This window comes from Dreissena polymorpha, chromosome 5, assembly GCF_020536995.1.
Source record: "Dreissena polymorpha isolate Duluth1 chromosome 5, UMN_Dpol_1.0, whole genome shotgun sequence".
Classification (NCBI taxonomy): Eukaryota; Metazoa; Mollusca; class Bivalvia; order Myida; family Dreissenidae; genus Dreissena; species Dreissena polymorpha.
In genome coordinates, this window is record NC_068359.1 from 24,298,943 (window position 1) to 24,309,828 (window position 10,886).

Consider the following 10,886-nt stretch of genomic DNA (forward strand, 5'->3'; position numbering starts at 1 on the left):
TTGCTCGATTATCTAAAATGATCCGCCGTGTATTGAATTATTTGCAAAATTAGTCAACAAATCGTGTCTGGTTTCAAAGTAAAAATCATTGAACCTTTCTTCAATTTAATATAGCAATTAAACATTTTTACAGGAAATAACATTTAATTGTGTGTGTTATGTTGGTACGGGATTATTTCCTTTGCACGTTTAATCCCGCGGGGGATTGTTCATTCGTCAGTCCTTCAGTCTTTACGGAACACTTTCGCGTCCGCTATTTATCTCTAATAGATATTGGTGACTTTTAACCAGCCTCAAGCATTGAGAATCTTAAGACGATTCGCAGGAAGTATGAGTTAGTTATGCCGGCTCAATGCCGTTATTTTAGGCAACGTGGTTTGAATGTCCATTTTCGTGTCCGATCACTCTATCCTATACCCTTAACGTGTATCATGAAACGTTCATAGATTGTAAAAGGCAATAAGATGAGGGTCAAACATTAAAGGGACTGTCCAACAGATTGTGGCATGTATTAAAGCTTGTCATTAACTGCTTTAAATGCCTTATATTGATAAATTTAAACATTTGAACTGAAAATCTCCAGTAAAAAATAAGAATACAATTTAAAAAAAAAGAGAAGAAAACACGTTAACCTCCTCAGGGCTCGAACCACTGACCCCTAGTGTCATATTTTTTTTCAGTAAAATGTCTCCCGACTTTACCACTCGACCATCCACGCTCACGTCAAATGCGGAGGTATTTTTGACGATGGTGCTTTCAGCAGCGAGTCAAGGTTAACATACCATGAACAAATTCTTCAAAATGGCAAGCTATGTAAAAGACCGAGCCAGTCCGATTGAGAGAGAGCAGCTTTTCTAATCGGCATACCTCGCTGATTAGCATTGATAACATCTCCGGCAGATACTAAAACGCGGACCAGTCTGAGGACGATTTAGATTATGATTTATAATCTATATCGTCCTCAGATTGGTCCTCGTTTTAGTGCGACCCACATTCTCCAGCAGAGTTGTCGTTCGTGTCGACAACAATGGCCGCGTCCATGAGAGAAAATATTTAATTTCGTTTCAAAACTTTCTTACAGCGTACATCGGCTTTTTTGGCTATTTAGAAACTGTCATTTAGGATATATGAGTTATTTATTAACTAAATCTCCGCTAATGTCAACAATGGATTCAATTCGAAGGATATATTCGATGTGAATGCAGGACTTAATTTTGGATCTGAAGACTTGACAGCTGGACACAGCAAAATTTGTATTTTTAGTTATCAATTAAAGTCACATTTTGCTTTGGAAATTGTATTCGAGTATTTTGCGACTTATTGAATGACTATGATATCCGATATCAACGTATCACATGGGAGTTGCATATCACCAACTTCGACACCAAGCTGTCCTGAAAACATTGATTACAAAGTCTTTACTTTGTTCAAATTACTGGTTTGTATTATTTCTTCTTTCTATTTTAGTATTTGATATCATTTTAAAGTCAAATGAACTGTGTCACAGTAAAAGAGACATTAAGGTGATTGTGGCCAGTTTGGATCTAGATCAGCCTGCAGTCGCTTGAAAGTTGTTTGCTTAAAAGCGGTTTTCTGACAATAACAAATACAGTTGTAGTTTAATTGGATACTGATTAGACTGTCCTTTCCCCGTGACCTGGCTCAAATAATAGTGTTGTCATTAATCAAATGATTTTATTTCGAACATTAATCAAGTGTTTTTTCTGGTCCCTCGGGATCAATGACTCCAGCACTTTTGTGCTGAGAAGTGAATACTGCTTAAGGCGATGCCCGGGGGCGTGAGAGATGTTGCATCCTCTCATGAACTGACTCAATAATACCGAGTCTGAAATAATTGATTAAATTTTCGGTTTGGTTGCTCTGACGAGAGATCGAAAAATTTAACATATCTTCCTAAAAGCCAAGTGGTAGAGTGTCGTCTTTGATTGCAGAAGGTTGTGCTGCGGTTTGATCCCCAGAAGTGACATTGAAAACAAGCCAACTTTGTTATCTAAAAAACTGCTCAACCTGATATACTAAGATAATGTGAATTTTCTCTCACAATGACATGATGGTCATCAGTTATATTATATAACAACTCACAGCAGAAGTAAACAATGGGACAATAATTAATGAACGCATCTTTCATTTGTCTTTGACACTTTGAGTTTGACATGGCTTAGATTGAAATATTTGACTTGACTTTACCAGCAATCTTGTGACAGAGCTAAAGTGTAAATGTACCATTGAAGATCCCCAAATCCAGATTTGCTAAGCCTATTATAGAAGTGTGGAAAGTTTTAAGGTTGTGACAAGTAAGCAAAAATGGGTCATTACCGAGAGACCACACTAGTAACTGATCTATGACTGTTTTAAAACAAGATAAATCAGTGCCCAAATTAGATTTCATTACATAGTTCAATAAAAATTAATTTTAGAAGACTGGTAACAGTTAAATGTTAACCCTTACGAAACTTTAGGCCCTGCCGCAACTATTAGCGCCTCGGTTGCCGCAATGTTGCGGCTCAGTAGCCGCTACTAGTTGCGGCTTTGTAGCCGCATGTTCGTTTTTCGTATGAAATGAGCTTTCTGGCTACTAGTTGCGGTTCGGTTGCCGCTACTAGTTCTGGCTATGTTGCGGCTGCTAGTTCTTGCTCTGCTCTGGCTACTAATTGCGGCTCGGTTGCCGCTACTAGTTGCCGCTTTGTAGCCAAAGGGTTGTTTTTCGTATGCAAATGAGCTTTCTGGCTACTAGTTGCGGCTCGGTTGCCGCTGCTAGTTTTGGCTCCGCTCTAGCCGCAAGATTTATGAAATAAATAGTCTGCTGTTCCAGAGTGTAATGATTGCAATCCTTGAGAGCCATGAACATATATGAACCTACAATACCATATTATACATTGCAAACCAATGCATTTTCTACTAAAAAACTTCCTAAAAGTCTGTAGTTATAAAGTGTTAATTATTTAAAGTAAAATGTAATTGGATTTAGTTTTGACTAGTTTATTAACTTTACAATAACATGCTGTCTGAAAGTTTTTTCATGATTTAGGACAAATGTTCAGAAAAAAATTGACCATTTAGGACACCTGTCCTGAGGAAAGTGGGGCCAATCTGAAAAAACTGCAACATTTCTTTTTTTTATCAGAAACCCTCTAAGAAATTATATATATGGATTGCTTTTGTCTTTTATGTTGACTTCACAAATGGCCAGCCCAACAGCTAGAATTAAAACATAATGACAACCTTTTGAAATAATCCAGAGATAAAATTAATCTTGCTCTGTAATTTTACTGCTTTTTTATAAAGCAACAACAATTGAAATGTAAAAATAAATTATCTTATAATAAATAAGTATAGATACGAACCTTCAACACATGAATTAAAACATGATTTTTATTCAAAACCTTTTTTTAGCCTATTCAAATGTTAAAGAAAAATTTCAGTGTTAAAACTTGACATGCTTTTTTTGGGTATGAATAATCATATTTAATATTTCAATAATTCAGGTTTTAATTTCCAAATCCATGCTTTTTCATTAATATACACCAATTGAAACTGTATTAACCACCACAGCTTACTTACAATGACTTTAACTCTTTCCCAGTAACTTCTTTTTGTTTGTCAGATTCTTCAGCTATTTTGATTTTTGTCTGATGACATCATCAGTGATGTCATGACATCATACAAAATATGATGTCATTCTACAATTGTGCCTACCTTCTGGCTACTAAGAGCCACTAGTGGCTACTATAAGACTTTTGTGTTTTCAAGAATAATATTAAAGTATTGGTTGTGGCTACCATCTTGCTCATAATTGCACTTTTTTATATAAGAATATGTTCTGGCCAGCATCTGGCTACTATGAGCCGCTAGCGGCTACTATGAGCCGCTAGTGGCTTTAAGAGCCGCTAGCGGCCACTACTAGCCATTGAATTGCCACAAGGTAGCCGCTAGCGGCTACTATTGGCTACTTTATGGCTTGTAGTTGTGGCTTCAAAAAATGGTAGCGGCTTTGTAGCCGAAACATTGCCGCTACATAGCGGCAACCTTTTCATTTCTGTAAGGGTAATGCTACCGATGTGTCAAACCAGGGCCTTTATTTTGAAATCTAAGACATGCATGGTCAGATGATGTCATTAAAGATTTTTCAAACACATACAAATGTGGAAAGACTATACGAACAGAGCCGTACAGCTAGCCTCTTGTCTACCCGTACGAGGCCGTACAGCTAGCTTCTTGTCTAGCCGTACGGGGCCGTACGACTAGCCACTGCCAAATGAAATACACTTCAAAGTATATATTTGTACGTCAAAGTACAATTTGTACTTCAACGTACAAATTGTCTTAACAGCCGATCAAAACACTTGTCTCAAGAGCCGCTTTTTCTTCAGATTTCATAATAAATGTTTAAAATCTCTTTTTTAATTGAGGACAAAATAAATATAAATATCAAAATTGAAAAAAAAAACATTTTACAAAGAAGTTTCAAGTATTTAAAGGATTGAAATAGATTAAATACCCATTTGAAGAATATTCAAGGTAACCTTTTTTAAATTAAAATTATAAAGCATATTGTGAGTATTTATTGACCATGCGGGGCGGAATATCACGGTCCAGCGCATCACTGTGTAGGAAATTCCCAACGGTAACCAAACGATTACGGCATTAAAAATGTATAATAAACTCCCTGGTTTGGTTGTATTTTGTGCTAACCATTATTTGCATAAGTCAGAGGTTAATTCCGCCACGCCAGGTCAATAAATACACACACTATCTATGAGTTAACGGTCGATAGTCGCATAATTTGGTATAAATAATTATAATAATGTTCAATACATACGCTCAATATCTATTAGTTAGCGGTCGATAGTCGCATAATTTGGTATAAATAACAAGGGCAGTTTGTAAAACATGCATGCCCCTCCCCATATGGGCTGTCAGTTGTAGTTGCAGACATTGTGTGAATACGTTTCTATGTCCCCACCACTATAGTGGGGGACATATTGCTTTTGCCCTGTCTGTCTGTCCGTTGGTCTGTTTGTGCCAACTTAAAAATTTTGCAATAACTTTTGCCATATTGAAGATAGCATTTTCATATTTGGCATGCATGTGTATGTCATGGAGCTGCACATTTTGAGTGGTTAAAGGTCAGGTCATTCTTCAAGGTCAACTTTCAAAAAAACTAAATCAAAGCGGCGCAGAAGGGGACATAGTGTTTCTGACAAACACATTTCTTGTTTGTCAATGTGACCTTGACCTTTGACCTAGTGACCTGAAAATTAATAGGGGTCATCTGCCAGTCATGATCAATGTACCTATGAAGTTTCATGATCCTAGGCGTAAGCATTCTTGAGTTATCATCCAGAAACCATTTTACTTTTTCGAGTCACTGTGACCTTGACCTTTGACCTAGTGTCATGAAAATCAATAGGGGTCATCTGCCAGTCATTATCAATGTACCTATGACATTTCATGATCATAGGTGTAAGTATTCTTGAGTTATCATCCGGAAACCATTCCTAGGCGTAAGCATTCTTGAGTTATCATCCGGAAACCATTTTACTGTTTCGGGTCACTGTGACCTTGACCTTTGACCTAGTGACCTGAAAATCAATAGGGGTCATCTACCAGTCATGATCAATGTACCTATTAAGTTTCATGATCCTAGGTGTAAGCATTCTTGAGTTATCATCCGGAAACCACTTTACTATGTCGAGTCACTGTGACCTTGACCTTTGACCTAGTGACCTGAAAATCAATAGGGGTCATCTGCCAGTCACGATTAATGTACCTATGAAGTTTCATGATCCTTGGCCTCAGCATTCTTGAGTTATCATCCGGAAACTATTTTACTATTTCAAGTCACTGTCACCTTGACCTTAGACCTAGTGACCTGAAAATCAATAGGGGTCATCTGCAAATGATGATCAATGTACCTATGAAGTTTCATGATCCTAAGCGTAAGCGTTCTTGAGTTATTATCCGAAAACCCTCTGGTGGACTGACCGACCGACCAACCGACAAACTGACGGACCGATCGACATGTGCAAAACAATCTAACCCCTCTCTTTCGAAGGGGGGCATAATAATAATAATAATAATGTTCATTGTCAAATATCTCTAAAAACAACAGGTGTAAGGCGTCCTCTGATTGGCTTACAGTCAAGGGTCAGTAAAAACTGAACGTCGAATTACAATTTTGTACGTCGAAATACAAAAAATGTACTTCGACATACATATTGTACGTAAAAGTACAGTTCTCTTTTTAGTTACTTGGTCTTGTTGACTTTCGACCCAAATGGTACGCCATAAATGTGTATTCATACTATAGCCTTCAAGGTACTTATCCGATGTTTGACGGAAAGGGCCAAGAATGTGCGATTGTGGGTCAATTTCCCAGGGGTACTACGTCCCCGTACCCCCAATTTTTTTTCGTACCAAAATTTTTTCGTAAGCAATTTTTTTCATACCCAATTTTTGTTTTCGTACCCAATTTTTTTCGTACTTTAATTTTTTTAGTAACCGAATTTTTTTTGGCATATTTTTTTCGTACCCACAATTTTCGTTCCAAAATTCTTTTTCGTACCCACATACACAACTGTGATGATGTAGATCTACTTAAATTGATGCTTTTATATCCATCCTCTTCAAAAGCATCGTCACACCAGTACTGTCAGTACTTTGATTTTTAAATATGTTGTCCTGTATATGTGGGACAGAGTCACATGTTTATTGAGTATAAAGGTTTTCCTTAAAGATAGAATGCATTATTCATTCAAATACGGATATATAGAAACTCCTATCATGAAGACAATGACGATGACGATGATGATGATGATGATGATGATGATGATGACAATGACGATGATGATGATGATGATGATGATGATGATGATGATGATGATGATGATGATGATGATGATGATGATGATGATGATGATGATGATGATGATGATGATGATGATGATGATGATGATAATGATGATGATAATGATGATGTGCATTTTCATGACAAAGACATTATCAATATACGAAAGCCGTGAAGTGTAGGCGGAGTTTTAGGTACTTATCGATACACAAGTTTACACATGCGCATACATTTCGAATGCAGAGGTAACACGTGGTATTAGCATATATATTTATAACGTGAAGGAAACGAAGCCCAAAGACAGATGCACTGGTGGTAAAATAACAGAAACCGCATACCGCATTTTTAAAATGAACTTGCATTTCTTTAAAGCCATTTAAATAAAATATATCATTTGTTCATTGTTGTTTTTGCTTTCGAGTATCCATATGATTGTGTGTGTATGTTTTCTAGATTATGTCTAAGCTTCCCGGAAGGTGGAGAAGATAAACACATGTTCGTTTGTCCGTCCGAATTCTACTTTTTATTTTTAAGAAATTGAGTTTGTGTGGTACAGAACTGAATTTTCCCGATAATCGTTTCACTCCAACTCGATATCTGTCTTTTCTTCTGTCCGTCCATCTGTGTGTCTTTCCGTTCGTTACAGTTTTCGTCTCCGCGAACACATGATCATGTTGTTTCGTTCTGGTGAGTTTTCTGGGATTGTATGTCCATTAAATAGATGTTTCCAGAAATGATATTGAAACCGTAAGATCCGAATTTGATGAAACTTTAATTTCATCGTTCGAATCGGGTAGCAGGCGTTCATTTTCAAGTCGTCCTTACCCAATGAGTTGTCAAGAAATTATTTCCCTCTTATAACATTTAGAACATTATCTACAAAAGATATATATTTCCTGACGAGATTTTAATAAAATGTGTCGTGTTCTGAGAAAAAGCAGTCCGCATAGGCTAATCAGGGACGACACTTTCCGCCTAAATTGGATTTTTGCTAAGAAGAGACTTCATTTAAACGAAAAATGTCATAAAAGCGGAAAGTGTCGTCCCTGATTAGTTGCGGACTGCACAGGCTAATCTGGGATGACACTTTACGCACATGCATTAAGTCCCGTTTTCTCAGAACGCGTCTCAATTTATAAACGGTAATCTTAGATGACGGACGAGCGTATATCATTAGCTCATTTGGTATCGGCATTTTTGGAGGGAGTAATTGACAATAATAATGTATTTCCTTTAATATCAGATCACGGACATTTTTATTCCATTTCAAAACGTGTATACAACATAAACTGGAAATGCATTTGTTTTCGTCTACAATGTCAAGTGAATGTCAGATCGTAAATAACATCTTTTAAAGAGATAAGAAAAAATCGACGTATGAATAATTGCACTTCCTCTCACCGCAGAAAATATGTGCCCGGATGGGAAATCGAACCCGCGATATTCACCAATGATAAATACAGCTGTTGGTCTCTGCAAACACGATCAGGCACACGGGATTATATGCCCAACAATACGGTGCCGACTTTAGCCGAGGGACCTTGAACATAAACAATTAATGACCTTAAATACAATTTCGGTTTCAACAACGGGATCGGTACGAGACCGATATTTTATTTCTCGGGTGCACATCTCTCGCACGAATTACCTTTATTTGACATTTCGCATGGTAAAATGGTAATAATAATATCAAAGTGACATAATTTTCATTGGAATTCACATGTACGATGTTTTCCTAATGACATGTGTTATCTTATTACTTAAAAATAACAACCAGTAAAACCTCTTGTAAATTTGTGTACGTAACGTGCATTTCTGATTGAAACTTGATTCAACTGCGATCACTAATTTGGGATGATATGAGCCGCGTTCTGAGAAAACTGGGCTTAAAACATGTGCGTTTGATCCCCAGAAGCGACATTGAAAATTAGCACACTTTGTTATCTAAAAGGCTTCTAAAACTGATATACTAAGATAATCTGAATTTTCTCTCACATGTTCGATGGTCATCATGAGTTATATTATATAACTCACAGCAGTAGTAAACAGTGGGACAATAAATTATAAATAATTAATGAACGCATCTTTTATTTGTCTTTGACACTTGGAGTTGATATGGCCTAGATTTAAATATATGACTTGACTTTACCAGCACTCTTGTGACAGAGCTAAAGTGTAAATGTACTATTGAAGATCACATAAATCCAGATTTGCTATTATAGAAGTGTGGAAAGGTTTAAGGGTGTGACAAGTAAGCAAACCATGGGTCATTACCAACATGCCACAACTGATCTATGACTGTTTTAAAACAAGAAAAATCAGTGCCTGATTTAGATTTCCTTACATAGTTCAATACAAACTAATTTCAGAAGCCTGGTAACAGTTTCACTTAAATGTTACCAATGTTTCAGACCAGGGCCTTGATTTTGAAATCTAGGACATGCATGGTCAGATGATGTCATTAAAGATAATAATTTTTTTCAAACACATACAAATGTAAACATGTATCATTAAAAAATGTAGATGTTATAAATAGTAAAATGCACTAAGTCAGAAGGCATTTGACTTTTCTGCTGGTACGTCGGCACACCAGGTGGCTTGGCTGCAATGGTTTGATCGACTGCTTGGATGTGTAGTTACATTATAATTGACCAGTCGCCAGCTGTCAATCAAACTCACGAAATAATCAATCAGATTTCGTTTATTGTGGCCACATGGTCCGACAATCAAAGACTGTCGGAGTAATGGATAAAGCGTTTTATGAAAACACAACTTAGTGGGCGGAGTGATCTCGTATTTGGCGACTGGTCAATTATATTATACAGTATATCAAACTGTATTATTTCAACTATGTTTGCATCTAGTATACTTATATTGATAATATTTACAAAATTAATGTATAATATGAATGATAAACTTGACTGAAATCATTTAAATGATACTGACATCAAAACAGTAATTTATACTGATAATTATTTAATATATGTTGCTTGATACAATCATGTACATCTATATCAAATGAGATTATACTGTAACTTCAATGATGAATTTCAGTGAATTAAATTAATTCCAAAATTTAAGTCAATACCAACTCTCTCCCGCAGCGCGCATACCGAAAGGTCCTGTTGTGTACAGATCCAGATCCAAAAATATTATACATAATTATGTATCATGTTGTTTAGAGGGGATGAATTTTTCCATCTGTTGTATCAATGTATTGTTAAATCAATGTGTTTGATATATAAACATAGCCCCAGGGTCAGAGCTTCAGGCAATGCATATTTCACCCCCTGATCTTTTTCTAATGGATATTTTAGCTAGTTCCTACATTCAATACAGTGAAATATATTTAAGTAGTATCTGTACACATTGCTAGATTAAATTTGTACATTTAATATTATTAGTATTAAAAAGATATACATTGTAGTACAAATGTTCATGCTAGATGAATTAAGAGCCTTAGTCAAAAGATATTTAAACATTTTTAAATAGTAAAATTTTCTGAAATGCATACCCATTTTCTCTTGAGCACTGGCCAAATATAAAATGTATATCATTTTTCCACTTTCATATGGAGCCCTGACCAGATCTCAAATGTATATCCCTTTTCTCAGGATCCCCGTTCATCTCCTTTTTATCACCTAACAAACACCTATCAAAATGGCAAATTATATGCAGAATAATTCATTTTATGCAATGGTTGAATCAAATACTTCAGAAAAAATTGACATTCTTTTCACATGGAAATTTCATTTTCACAGTCATGGAAAAAGAGCCTGCACAACACAGATCAAAAATACTTTTTATTTGTGGATCACCCCATATCTTGTTACTCTATTTGCATAAATATCTCAAGTCTTGGTGAATTCAGGACAAACAAATTGTATTTTAAGTCCTTAATTGACCCGGCTAAAGTTATCAGATTAATATAAGCTCAATCAGTATATTTATATCATTATTTGTGCTTTGTGTATTGTAATCATATACACAATCATGCAGTTACATGAAAGCAATTTAA